General features: G+C 40.0%; 1 long non-coding RNA gene across 1 annotated transcript in view; it reads left to right on the forward strand.

Moving 5' to 3' along the window:
• Window positions 1-6,882: 6,882 nt before the first annotated feature.
• LOC118098192 overlaps window positions 6,883-15,496 on the forward strand; it is a 36,087-nt gene continuing 27,473 nt past the window's right edge. The window contains exon 1 of the long non-coding RNA XR_004694130.1: window positions 6,883-7,016. This is a non-coding gene — a long non-coding RNA (uncharacterized LOC118098192). The remainder of the gene's footprint in view (window positions 7,017-15,496) is intronic.

Genomic DNA, 15,496 nt, shown 5'->3' on the forward strand with positions numbered 1-15,496 from the left:
CCTTTTACCTTTCCAAACTGAATTTGACGGAGAAAAACTCCAAATGCCACCCTCCTCTAAAACAAGCACAAAGTTGGAAACAATAGATTTAAGGCAGCAGCGAATATTTGATTCAGTCAGGCAGGAGCAGTAAACATCACAGGACTCGCCAATAGTTGTCATTTTTTGCAGTGTGCGCTCTAACATGTCTCATTTGCAGTTTGTGGCTGTTATCTCATTACGCAGGCATCCACATAGTCCCTTTCCCCTCCAGTCAGTGTGACGCAGAGACTGTATTCGCTGTTTGTTTGTCTATTAGCGAGGTGTCGGTATTAACACCTCTTATATCACAGAATGTAAAACGCTGTAATTTATTTGAACCGAAACGCAGATTAATCATAGATTAGTAGCACAAATTTGGTGGTGAAAATAAGGACCGAGAGTACAGCTGTTAAAATTAGAGTTGTTCCTATAACTGTTTGAGGTGAAAATGCCAGAATAATTTATTTAGAAAGAGGAAAACATTTCTTAAACTTCTGGAAACAAAGGAGGCCCACTACACTGATTATAATTGTTATTAACATATTTTGGGTTTTCAAACTTATATGGTTCTCTCTGAAGCTGCAGCTTTACTCTGTGGTATATCGTTTGCTTTTAAAAACTACATGTAATGAATAAGCTGTAAGAAGACGTCAAGATGTTTGCAGGGTACACACACGGACACACACAGACACACACACACACGCATGCACAGAGCTCTGAAAGGCTGCCTCTCCATTACTGTATCAACACAAGCAGGGTTTGCAGACTTTGGACATACAGAACTTATACTGCACCAATGTTTTCTTTTTCCAAAGCGGAAAAATGACTTGAATTTTGGGCTAAAAAACACAGAACATATATGATGAATAGATGCAATTAGTTTCACAGTGTTTTTACACGATAATACAGTGGATAACTAATTGAAACGCACCAGATAGAGCATAGCACTACACAACTAGCACAACATTTCAAAAGGGCAACAGAGCACAAATTAAGACAAAATAACTTATCAGATAAAAATGTATAAACATTATAAATGTATAGCCTAAACAGAAATAATAGAAATGAGATATAAACTCAGACAACGGGCCTCGCGCACTAAAAACTTCCCCCCATAACATTACACCTGTAGCACATTGATTGAGATTCGTCCAAGTGGATTTCCATAATCAAGTTTGAAATAAAATTCATATCAAGCATGAGTTGTTGATCGATGTACGCTCGATCCCGCACGCACCTTCTATGGCTCCGTCTAAATGCTGCAGTTTTGTAATGAAAACGTATTTACGGGAGAAAATGCGTTTTTGCCGAGTTTTACCTCGACGAATAATAAATGAAAATGTAAAGTGCAAAAATACCAAAACAAACTCTGCTCATTGGGTTTGATTAAATAAATTGTGAAAAGACTTTATTAGTGAAGCTCGGTCATTAAACGAGAAAAAAACCGTGCAAATGAGTGGAAGGCCTGAGGAGCTGAAGTAAAACAAAAAGAACAAGTTCAAGAGCTGGAAACCCAAAGTTTGGATCTTTTTAAACCTTGAGGAGCAGATGACGTGCTGGGTGGAGGGGAGCAGGACGAGAGCTTCACTCACACTATAATTAACGTTCAGCCTCCAACAGGAGCTGACGGTGCGTCACGGTGAAGAGACCGAAAATACAAATCAGACAGCTGGACCAAAGTTGTATTCAAGCAAAAAAGAAATCTGTCATTTCAGCAGCAAAACAAAGCGAATAATCTGAGTTCGTATTGAGACGTTTTCGTTAAAATGTTCCCAGTGATGATTAATAATTTCTAACCATACACCTTTATTTGATGCCAACAGAGATATTTAATAACGGGATTAGAAAGCACGCTTTATTATAGTTGCTGCCCAGTGATTCATACATAATAAAAGACTGAAAGCAAAGTGTGTTTAAGTGGACTGAAATAAATCAGATTAAAGTTCAGATTATGAAGCCGTTCCATACCAGTCCAGTGAACTAACAACATCACACAGCATATTCAAACTTTAAAACACAAAATGCGTTATGATAGAAAATATAACACCAGCTGAATTCAGTAGTTATATGTACCAAGCTAAATAAAATGTAATTAAAAGCCAATAATTACAATATTAAACTGATCAGAGTTTTATATCTTTACTTTAAAATCTCTCATTATCATTATTATTATTTGCACATGAGCTGTTTAACGGCTATTTGGAGAAACTAGAAGAGGCAGCATGATGTAAATATAATTCTACACATTTCAATGCATGGAAATAATGTACAATTTCGTTTATTACAAAGTCTGTGAAGTAAAACTAAATACATGAAACAAAATTAAAACAAAATGTGGTCCATGTGTTGGAAATTGACAAAAGGCAACATAATTTAAACATAAACCTTAAAGATTCTAGTTGTTTTTTTACAGCTAAATTTAGAATCTATATTTTTTAAATATAATATTGAGTATTTTTGAGCTCATAGCTTAAAAAGTGATACAATAGACATAATAATATACTATTCAAATCACAAAGAGCAGCTGAGACAATGTCAAAAGTTATTGCCGCTCAAGCAAGATCAAATTATTTTTGGTAATAAATAGTAAGAGAAAGACTTTGAGCGGTTGATGATGTAAAGCAAAACAACTGAACTGATTACAACACGCTGTAGATGCAAGGAAAAGCTGCATCTGTGGATTATCTTCTCTACATTTTAAATTAAAATCCTTTTTTATGATAGAATATAGTGAGTCTGTTTGTGGTAAGTTCATAAAACTGCGTTATCACTTCTGAAATAATACATGCTGTGTGACCAGGCTATAGCTAACGGGTATTTACTCTGAAACATAAAGGCTAAATGTAGCCTGGAGGACAAACAATGCATCAACCACCCAAGTCAGTATGAACAGCTGTGCACTGAACACACTGACCAGACTCAATCTGCAGCATTCAAATCAAACTGCTGGGTGTAAACAATAGAAAGAAACTACAAGAACTACAAATCTTACTCATCAAGGTGCAAATGACAAAGTGGTACAAAGCATCAGGTAAAAGAAAGTGAATAAATATGAATACAGACTCACACACACACACACACACACACACACAGGGAGGGGTAAATACGTGCTCCCTATACCTCCTGGCTGTCCAGCACTATTGAGTGTGTGGTCTGATGTTACACCGCTTGTTTAGAAAAGTCTGGCGAGACTTCAGCAGACAGGCAGGTGAAAGCGCTGGTGTGGCTAACCGCCACCAGTGCAGCCAGGACTCCTGGATCAGAGCAGGGAGGCTGCCCAGATGCTCTGCCCCAAAGACCAGCTGTGAGGTTTGTGGCCGAACAAACCCATCCATGGTTTTGACTCTCAGGAGCAGAGCCAGCACAGAGGAGAGAGGCGAGAGGAGAGGAGAACAAAAGCTGCAGAGACGGCAGTTCTATAGGGCCAAACCTTTTCCAGGTGGCACTAGGAAAGGCTAATACCCTAATTTGGTTTTTTTTAAAAAATGAGCGTGACTCTGATGTTAATATTACCAATTAGGCTTCTTCAGGTTATGTTCAGATTCAAGACTCCTTCCTGCTTGCAATGCATTTCCATGCGGGCTGTAAATGTAATGGGTACAACACCCATAGAGTGGATTTTATGACCAATTTCTAAAAGCATAATGACTTTTCTGATTGTGTGGATGAAGTTGCCTGCGTGTGCATATTCAGCAAATGAGCACATACATTTGTTAGAGAAGTAAAAGCTAAAAGCCACAGGGTGCACAATAAAACTCATTAATCTAAAGTATATCCAAAAAGCCAGAAGTATAGGATACCAAATATACAGCTTTGCATTTGACGAGCCCTTCTTATAGGAACTGACGTGTATCTTTGAACAAGGTCGTCACACTGACTGGAAAGTGATGTGCACCGATTGATGCCTCATTTGTTGGTAAGTACAGTAATGCACACTCCCACTCAGCCACCACCACCACCACCACCCTCCTCTGTCTTTCAGTTTCTCTATATAAAGATGGAGAGGTATAAACGGCCTCCTAATCCAGTATGGTTTCACCCTCCATGGCCACACATGGGCCTGTGGTCTGACGTCCACCCACAGCGTTTGGCCGTCTTTTTCTACTTCACCCCCACCACCCTCATGTGGCTTCTCCTCATCCCCGACCTCACGAGTGAGTTTACCCCGTGTTCCACTAGAAAAGCCGGTGATAAGGTATCTGGGTCTCCATGGCGATGCTTGGCTAAGAGGTACTGTACATCCTGTGTACACAAATACACACGCACACATATTCACGTTGTACAGAGCTCTGCTTTACAACCTGAGCAGGGGGCCGCGGGCTCAGGGGTGGTGGTGGTGGGCTTGGGGCTGACACGTTTCTGCTAACAATCACATCACACACAGGGAACCACATTCCAACTTCCTGATCAACTCACCCCACCACCACCACCCCACCGCCCCACCAGCCTGTTTCCCTGCTACCTCCATAATCGTCCCCCCACAAAGGCCTTGGTGGAACTCGTGCAGCTACAGCGTCAACCTCAGTGGTCAGAGTTAAGAGTAACATGGGATTTTCCATGGACATATTTTGCAGAAATATGAAGTGACTAAGAGATGAATTTTGGGAAAAGAATATTTTAAATCGGTTTGATCCTGAGTGCTAAAAACTGCCCAAATACAAGATCACATTTTGCTAGACTGGAGAATTAGGTGATTAAAATGAATACTATTGTAGCACATCTGGATCCAGTTCATCCTGACGTGATGGCAAGTCATGGAAGTGAAGCTGAACCTGTGAGTGGATGGGTTTTGTACTGATGTCATGTACTCTGGTGCCCTCTAGTGATCTTTTTCAATGGTACACAACAGAGTTACATTACAGGGCATGAGTCACAAGGCTATATACTCTCACTGATATGTTTTTTTTAAATAGTTTAATACTAAAAATGTGACTTGAGGATCCACCTAAATTACAATTAAATTCAATTAATAATGTGCAATTAATAAGAATGCAATCCCTTTGACAGATTCCAGTGCGTTAGGACTCTAGCAGGAAAGATTTTGCAATTAAATCTTTTCTGAAAAGATATAAATTTGATGATGATTATGATGATGTGATTTTTATTGTGGTCTGTTCCAAAGAAGCATATTCTTTCATGTCTGCAGAACATGATGAATGGCAGCCCGGGTCAATGCTGTAGCACAACAGTTCTTCATTAGTTATTACAAGTTTTAGCATTGTCAGTAAACAAATAAATAAATAATCAAACAATCAATAATTTTCAATAATTTTCTGATCATCCTTCAATAAATACAAATAAAAACCTGAACAAAGCTAAACAAAACAGTCAGTAAGCTCCTGTAAGTATAAGACCATCCTCAGATGTGATCGCTTATATGCACTGGATTCCTCCCCACTCACCATCCTCGCACGATATAGAGAGGAAGAAAACATCACGAGCCTCCAGAGCACAAACACATGTATTCCAACAGTCACTGGCATCCACCCCAGCACAGACACAGACACTCGGCCACCTACCAAGCTGAGGTAATGAGCCCGAGTGTGGTCTGCTCCTGCCACGGCCACATTCACAGACCCTGTGGGCCTGCGGGCCTGCGGGCCGTCACGTCTCACTTCACTGAGGTCAAAACACCTTCAACTCTGACATATTCAAATGCACAATTTATGATGCTGTCGAATCCAGAAATTATGAATGAGGTATTTCCTTCGCCTCATTTTGCACCTCTGGTATGTCCAGGACTTTGGACTTGAATCCTGGGAAGTTACACTTGCACTGACAAAAGGGATGAAACGCAGCGTAGATAAAAGCTGAGCCCCGCTAATCCCAGAATCAACTGGGAAACTTAGGAGTCGTAACAGGACATCTGTCTTTGGGCTTCCTCAATACATCCAGGGGGCAGAACAGGGTGGAGAACTGAGCCAAATCTGTCCCCATATGAGACATCACTGTCTTGTATGATATGAAATACTGTATAACTCGAATGTACAGCATATACATTTGTTAATAGAAAGGGATATTTCTGATATATGAAACAGCTCAAAGTTAATCAAAGTTAAACCTATGATAATCCTCACCACAGTTCTTACGCACCATATAAACCAAAATGTAACTTTGTTGGAATTAGTTATTGACTTCACCACTGAATGACTTTTACGAAAACATGGGACTGAGTTGATCCCTGAAAATGATTGAGGGAATAAACTTTAAAACATAAAATGGAAGAAATTAAGTCAACATGGAAACAAAAGGGAATAAATTGTATTCAACTCCAAATAGAATTACGTAGGAAGTTGAGGAAGAAATGGGAAATATTATGTATGTATTGTACACCATATTGCATGTTACGTATAGAGGCTGGTCACAATGACAAGTTCACATAACACTAAGTTAGTTATACCTTTTATACCTGGGCCTGTTGACAGTGATGTTTACTGAGGCACTGTTAAAAAAAACTTCACACACATTTTGGATTTTACTTTCCTCTTCCTCTTGATCTAATCAGTGTTTCTTACCTTTTGTCTCTGCTGCACATCATCTTCACTGTTATTCACAGGAACTGTCAAACCATAGACAGTCTCTCTGACTGCCAATTATACTGGAGTTCCTGGAATGTACCAACTGTTGGACAGGTGGGGGAGTTGTGATGTCTTTTAAGAAAACTAAAGCTTTTAAAGACAGTTTTGGGGTTAAATCAATATGTTTGAAATGTCTAATGAGATTATTTACTGTTATATGAAGGTGTTTATGTGTTTAGGAATAGATACACGACTTCTAAGACGTCGTTGATGCACAAAGTGGTTTCTCCTGTTGTAGGAGGAGCTGTGGATTTCTGGGCACCTCAGAGAGGCCATTACAGGTGCAGGGGGAAGAGCTGCCATTTTGTCTGTTTGAGAAAATTTGTTTGCTTAAACTCATTTCACCAGATTTACAGTTTTTAAAGCCCACTGCTGAGAGGAGCTTTCACCAACTGACCAACCAGACACCTGCTGCAGGTAATTTAACAGGAAATAACATATAGGTCAAATGCAGATAACACCATATATATATAACCACAGGTGTTGCGTTTTAATGTTGGTGAAGTTGCCCTTCACATGGCATGGCTTTCTGGAGGTTTCCCCCCAACAGGATTGTTGAAAAATAGTAAAGTTCCTGAGAATTCAAGTGTTCACTATCGGGGCACCTGCTGGTCAAGACCATTTACAGTGGGGAAATGTGGGATGGCTGTAGTGGGAGGAAATGGGAGTGTTTCTGTAAAAACCCACTACATGAAATTAAACTGCAAGAATACAAATATCCTGTCTGTTCTGTCAGTGTTAAAGTACCAATTCTTAAATGAGTACACAAGATCGTTCTGTATAATACTCGAAGGGGAGTATTGGTTTTGATGCACTTTTCAAACTTTTCATTACTGCTCTCCGGCCATTATGAATCTCTAGTAGTGTCGTTGTTGTCTGTATCATTTGTGATTTGTGATATTTGAAAGAAATGATGGAACCAGGTTTGTTCTTAAATTTGGAAAATATTGGCTCCATTTGACCAAATAACACAAGGGATGCTGATAACACCGTTTAAGATATTATGTCCTGAAGCTCTTGAATTGCTTTGGCTATTAATACTTTCTATGCTTTTCTGGAAGTGACTCTAAACTAGACGTGACACTTGTGTTGTATTTGGCTCATTAAATAGGCCTCACCACCAGCTTTAAATGGCTAGTGTGCATCTTTTGAGCAGACCAGCTGTTTCTGCACAAAAACGCTTGCATATGGAGTTTAGTTTAACACGGTCTTGTGGAAAAGATATTGTATATCTTGCTAAAGTCAGAAAGTTTATAATGTTACCAGTACAAGAAGTGTTGGGTCTTTCTCTCTCTTTTTTAAATATCCTTGATGACGTGTGTGAGGTTTGTTATTGTCCTTTATATGAAGTGTGTTTATGTGTGTGTTTGGTGGTTGCAATTCGTATTTGATAGTGATTTGAATGCAACCTTAAATTCTCAGTGTTGTGTGTGTGTGTGTGTGTGTGTGTGTGTGTGCGTATGTGTGTGAGAGCAAATGTAAAGTAAGCACAATGGCTTCTGATTCAAAGTCCTCATTTAAAATTTGGGAAATGATCTTGGATCGCTCAAAAAGTTGATTTCAGTTCCAGGAGAAATCAACTTGGAGGAAAATCTGGTCGAACCAGCAGTGGCTGTATGATTGGAGGAAGCGCTCAGTTTTTTGGTTTAATCCTAAGAAAATAGAAATGAAAAGTACATGGCCTATAGAGAAATGGCTCAGAGTGCTTCAGACAGGTTTATGGTGCCATTCCAGAAATGCACAGAACAAGTATTTTTTTTAATTCATGTGACAACTTGAACCATCAAACCTGGATTCCCTGAGACAGCAGGAAGCAGCTCCAGACCGGTGCCTTAATTCCTGTGACGCCTGCACTCACCACGAAATGAAAGATCTCATTTTACTGACGCCGTTTTATAGTTGCCATATCGCGCTAGAATGAGCATGAAATGTGCAGCCAGGTTTTGACGTGGTTCATGGCGGCAGGAACGGTGAAGCGGTTGTAAATAAGAGGCCAGAGGATGAAAGCAGTGAGAACAGAGGCTCGTGTACACGGCCTGATTGGAGGAGATTTTATATTCTCTACAGAGCCGGTGAGACGCTTCCAGTTCTACTGTTGGAGCTAAAAAGGGCAGCTGCCCAAAGTACACTTGGATTACAGGAGCAGTCTAACTAAACCAGTTGGACGTAGCTTTGGGCCCCAACCACCCAGTCGACTGAGCTGTGCTGCAGAGTGATCAGTTGAGTGGCAGAGGAAATCTGGGGTTCAATTCAAAATTCGAGATCTTTATTGTCCTCACAGTCGGGTGAAGCCTGAAGCTTTTCCTCATGTTGTTATTCACCTGAATGCATGAAGCATATATGGTGAGCCCTGTTAGTAGCTGCTATATAACCACCTCTGACCGACTCTACCTGTGTTCTGAGTGGATCTCCGATTAATCAGATGGCATCCTATAATGTTTATCAGCATTTAGGAAGGTGATACAGCGAAACTACATGCTTAGGAACTCAAAAAACAAAACATTTGTGCAAAGAAAACACAGGTTTCTCATTTAGTTCAGCCAAGATTTGTTCATTTGTCATTCATCTTGACACTGAAGTGTATACGTATGTTTTCCATTAGCAAAACAAAGCTTCATAAAATCTCAAAACTGACTTGATTCCAAAGCTTGAAGTGTTTAAGCTTTAAAATGTTTTTCTCTACTTTAGTAGCATGAACTGGTGTGTGATCTCATTTACTCTGAGTTTAAATGATCTAATCTGGCCCTGACTATACCTCAGCCCTTTTAGCAACTGTAAACTTGAGTAGTTGCTGTTTTTACTCAAGATCTTGCATTGAATCACATGCATACTAGAAGGTTCAGGCTGGAGGCATGCAGCTAAAGGGAAAACAAATGTACAAGGTAACAGCAATGCCAAGTCCTTTTAATGCTGCAAGGTAACAGAGAACATGGCAGCCCACACACAAACACTGCCATCTACAGTATATACTGAGGCGGACACTGGTGACGAATGAAGGGTTAAACGATGTTCAACACAACACTCGCCCGAAAACCAGCTGGGATGGCAGTTTAGTTTTATTCTTCTGGCTCAGAGGAACGCTGAAAATCTGCATCATGATATTGGTATTTCAAATATCAGGTCTGTAAATCATCAAATACTGTGGGGTGGGTTTCAGTGATGAGCCATTCTTTCCATTCATTATGCATGTAATTTCTTTACCAACACAACTACAGTGCAGTATTAGGATTAAACCTTTTGGTAGTATGTTAAAACTGCTGCCTCGTCGTTCATGGCCGAGGTTCGGTCCAAGTGGCAACCCTCCGTCACCCGTTGCTTTGTGAGAGTTCGTCATTTTTTCCTGTCCCAACGTTTTTAGTTTTATTTATATCAGAAGTAACTATATCTGAAGGAGCAGGAATGAGCCTGACTCAGAGCTGGAGAACACTGTACGCCCACCTCCACCTGTGACCTGCACCTACTGGACAGGACTAGCTCTCAATTATCTAGCTCCTTTATCGTCTGTTTGACTGTAAAAGGGACCATGGGTTACAAAATGAACATCATGTATTGAAGAAGAATTGAAACAAATAATCGAGACCATCAACTCCTCATGAATTTACATTTAGTGATGTTATAAATCAAGTGTCATTTTCTCATAGATTTCTATAGAAACTGACTTCTTGTCACAACCGGTAGAGTCGCCCTCTGCTGGTCAATCGAGAGACACAATGTTCAGGCACTTCAGCATTGTTCCCGCTTTCCAGAACCAGAGTCTACGTCCATTTTTTAAATATATACTCTATCATTTGGTCCATTGTACCTTTATGATTGTGTTTGCCCCCCCTTCTGTTGAGGCTTTGTACTGACTACTTAACCAATGGTCGTGTGGCCCTAGGGTTTGTCCCTTGTAATTCACTGCAGTTATAGAAGAGGGTGATGAAGCCTATATAGCGCCACCTGTGTTCATATATGATACTATACATAATGTCTGATTTAGCTGCTTTAAGAGCTTGTGCATTTATGTCTTTAACAGAATGACTGTAGTGTGACCACAGCAGAGTCGTCAACACAAAGCGCTCTGTGTGTTGTTGCGTTACTCATAATAAGATTACTGTGGGTCTGTGTTATAATCTGTGCTATACCTCTGTATACTTTGCACAGAGGCACGTGAATATAGGGGTTTGAATCCACCAGCATGTCCACTGGTGCGTGCTTCTCTGTGTTTGCGGTGAGCTTTCCTTCTAATCTGCCAGCCAGGGGTTGTGTATGACGTGCCGCTGATGGTGGAGACTATTAGGCCTGTGAGGGGAGAGCTGCTGTCTTCTCCTATTCCCCACAGCTCGTTTAAACCTCCAGCTGATGGCTGAGATTAAACGTCTTCTCTTAGAAGGGGAGATCCTGTGGCGAGGCCTGGGCTGCAATTTGAGAAACATGAATGACTGAAAAGCATGTAAAGAACCCATTTAGCACGAGGCAGCAGGGCATCAGTGGGTCCGCGCGTTCAAACAATGTAATATGCCTCACACGACATGCTACACATGTGGCCTGGTCCTCTTCTACATCTGGCAATCTGCTCTTTAGGGTTTGCAAAGGCCAGGAAAACATACTGAACAAGTTGTGTTAAAATCAATGAGAATTTTCTCTTCTTCACATTATTCCTAAATCAGTTTTGGAATATCTTTGTAATAATCTTTTTGAAATTTCTAATATTGATATGGAAACATCTTCTTAAAGAATTTAATCATCTTGCAATCAACAGGACATGACACAAACATTTGTCGTCTTTGTAATATTTCTAAATCATGTTTGTTGCCGTGTTGAGACTCTATTTCAAATTTTATTGTGGCGTTTAATGGAAAGATTCTGGAGAAATTCTCCTAAAGATCCCTGGTGGTTTGGTGGTTTGGTGGTTTGAGTTGTTTTGATGTTCAGTGTGTCAGTGTGCTACTGCAGACTCTGTAAATGGGATAAAAAAATAAAGGGGACAACAATTATCTTTGCAACTGATCGATTTATTCAAGTTTTTCTGCATCAAATGTGAAGAGGAAACGTCCTGGAATTTAGAAAGCTCTCATAGAGACATACTGTAAAAGCTCCTGAAAAATAAATCATATCGCACTTAACAAAACGTGTCATGAAGCTACAGGTTTTACTTTGGTCGTTTGTTCAGGTGACAATAATCACATTGAAATATTTAATATCAGATTAAACCATTAATAAGTACAATACTTATTTGAATGCTCCCAATAGGTGATCATATTGATGTGGCTAAAATGCAAGGTGCCATTTATCTATATTAGTGAGGAACTTTATTGTCCATGTTGCACATGAAATATATGCAGGTTTTGATGAGCTTTTTCAGTTTAGTCTGAAACTACTGCACTTTGAAGTTCATCTGGGGAAGAATCCATGTTTTTGCCAGTGTACATTAGTAGAAGGCCTTGGACTGAGGACCGACAGATTATTATTCACAGAAAAGCTGCATGAATGCGTCTAAGAGCTTTTACGAAACACATGAAGTGCCTTTATGGAGAAATGGTCTAAATCCTTGGACAGGCTATCCACAAATCATTTTTCATGTAATTCCAATTTTTTTGGCAGAAGTGGCATCATGTGGCACAGCTGAAAAAATGCCCCCCACTACATTTTGTAATCTCATGCTGACAACTGATTCGACAACAGATTACTGTGCTATCATGTCTGTGGCAAGCCGTGACACACCTCGACAGCTGCAGGGCGGCTCATTATGACTGAGGGGAATTAGGGCGGACAGCCACAGAAATGGAGAACATTTCGCTGACTGACAGGTCGGCGTGTTCGTGAGCTGCAGACGCCTCAGAACAAAGTCACTTTTACCCTCAGAAGTGATATTTTAAGCTTCACCTTTTCACAACAACACCAGTCCAAGGGGCTGCTCCCGGGCTTGTTCCTTTCTGAAACCAACAGTCGCTCAGGCAGAAATCAGCCTTCGACTCCACAGCTTCTGCAGACTTTCATTATCACCTTCTGTTTGATGTAGTTTTAGTTCCGGCACTCTGGCCTCTCCTTTTTTTTTCCTTCAGGCAAAATCTTGCATAACCACACATTGAAAACCCCCGACCATCACATATGGCTCAGCTGTCATTCTACACTGTTGGATATCATATTCTTATTTTGCATATTTGGAAAGGCCATATCAAAATTAAACCACATAAGTTGTTGCTATTGTCTACGGATTCAGGTGATTTACAAATGAAACGATTGAAGCCACCCCCCAATCTCACAAAGTTAAATGAAAATCACACTTAAGAGTCATTGACAACAATTTCAACAATGAAAGTAATTATATTGACAATAATAATGTGAAATAACTGAGAATATTAACTTAATTACCAGAAATATTTACATGACTTCATTTCATGTCATAAATTGATTTGTATATTTGGATTTGCAATTAAAAAAAAAAACTTTGCTCCTAAATGTATTGTCATATCTTTAGACATGTTTGCATACAGTATTTTTTTAAATAGTGTCATTAATATTGACTGTAAATCAGCATTTATCATTTACACGATGGATCACTACCCGGCAGTAATGAACTTAAAATGTTCCACTGTCAGAGGATCCTGACTCTTCAGTGGAAACAAAACAAGATAAAGAAAATATAAGACCACTGCTGTAAAACTGTGTGGTCACTTTCTGTAGTGATGTTCTTTGGACACTAGAGTGCGCTGCCACACCATAAAATAACAAGCTGCTGTGGTCATGAAATGATTCTCAGAACCTTAAAGCAGATTGAAATATAAAACGCACTGATGGCTCCATGTGAGTGAAAACTATTATATTTAATAACATGACTGGTCTTGACTCTGTTGTCCACTTCTTCCTCTTTTGATCAGTATCATCTGTAAGATATTTCCTTTTTTTTCTCCTGCCTGGAGCATCCACATAATGTTTCATACTGTTTCTTTCGCCCAGTGTTTTTGAGATGCACGATTAAAGGACACAAAGCCACTGAGAGGATGGTGGTCACTGATAATGGAGCCCTACAATAGCAGTAATTGTTGTTTTTATGTCAGGATTGTTCATTCAGGCAGAAATCAAGTGCGGCCTGCTACTTAAACTGACTTTGGGTTTAGTTTGGCATCACAGTTCCCCTCAGAGGACCCTGTTCTGATTGTCTTATATCTACAGCATCGATTAAGAATAAATCCTGTGGGACCATTTAAAATATTTTGTGGTTTGGATCAAATAACAGACATTTAACGTCAATGCATTTACTTCCGATTGTTTGACTGTTTTTCTACAAAGAAAAGTGCATTTATTTATCATCGTAAATGCAGTTTTTTCCTGAAGCAGATTTTTTTGTTCTTTGTTGTGTTTATGTAAATTATAACTACCCTGGCAGCAATATCATAAACTCCCCACATTCACAAACAGGCAAACCTACCAGCCCCAATTTAATTTGTGATCTACTCCGCAGCGTCTCAAATCATTTTCAAATATTAATGGAACTTGATGAGGTAGAAAACATCTATAACATTAATGCAAGTATTCACTCTACATGCATTTACTCCAATTGAAAATCCAATGAAGGCTGTGAACAAGATACAATAAACTGTCAGCAAATCTCGGACAGCGTCTTCTTTTCTTGTTTTATTCTGTTCAGTTGCTTATTTTATAGAACAAAACAGACACTTTTTTATTTTTCAGATGCAAAATACTGAAACGTTTTTATTTACAGATTATTACAGATACTTTTTTAAACAATCACTTCAAAGTAAAAATGAATCAGGTGAAATGCCCTTTATTTACACAAGGGTTTTACATTGAATGTTCATATTTGACCCATTTTCATTCGGTAAAATCAGATGTCAGAGCCTGTTTAGAAAAGTTGAGCCAATAACTGACCTTCTGGAATTGCACGTGAGACAGTGAAGCTTGACAGAGGAACAGGAGCACCAGAGGGATTTTTTTCTTCACCCGTTCATCCATGTTTCACTGCCACTAGATGGCGCAACTGGCCCGTGACCCACACTGCAGTGAAGTAACCTGTTGGGCGGATTGGACAACCCAACATTTAAAAATATCTTCTCTCCTGAGTGCAGCCCAAAGGCAGGAAACACTGACAAACATCCCCAGAGCTGTCATATAGTTAAAGACTTCACATTTGAAAAAATATAAAATTCTCTCGAGATAACTGCTGAGTCAATATCCAACAGAAGAAAGGTGCAGGGAAGAGGAGGCCACAATAAACATCATAGCAGGTGCACTGATAGCATTCATAATAACAGGTTTAGTGATTTATGTTCTTTTTTTGATTAATTGCTATACATATAATAATAACATTAGAAATGTTTATAATGAATTATCTGCACACTGGATATGATATGGTCCTTTATTAGGGGAGTTGTCGTAACGCAGATTGGATGTGGTTCTTCATGGCTGAGTGGTGCCATCGAGTTTCTTCTCCTTTGTCTTCTCTCTCATATTATTTCTGGGCCTTAGGTCACAGCTTCTCTCAGGCAAATCTGCGGTTTGGCCCCTGGTATCAGGAGGTGAAGCTCCGAGCTGTTGACGCGCCTGCACGCTGCTTCTCATTTACATAATGTTTGCAGGCTGTTTGTTGAGGCTTGTTGTGCACAGAGCAGATTCGTCTCTCGCGTCTTCCAGTGTGTTCCAGCACATGAGGAGAGTTTACAGTAGCTGATATGTGACCAAGTCAGCCACTCTTTATCTCTGGCCCCCTCCTCCTCCTCCTCCTCCTCCTCCTCCTCCTCAGTGAGTTGTCACCCCCTGATCTGTCCCTTTTTACTTTTTTGTTTGCTGCACTGTGCTTAATAAACCGCTTGGGGGCGTCCCACCTCGGTGCGATTACAGACGCATTGTCGCCTCCCGTGCAATAAACCAGGGAGATATGCCCGTGGAAGGCGCCA

This window comes from Hippoglossus stenolepis, chromosome 18 (genome assembly GCF_022539355.2).
Source record: "Hippoglossus stenolepis isolate QCI-W04-F060 chromosome 18, HSTE1.2, whole genome shotgun sequence".
Classification (NCBI taxonomy): domain Eukaryota; kingdom Metazoa; phylum Chordata; class Actinopteri; order Pleuronectiformes; family Pleuronectidae; genus Hippoglossus; species Hippoglossus stenolepis.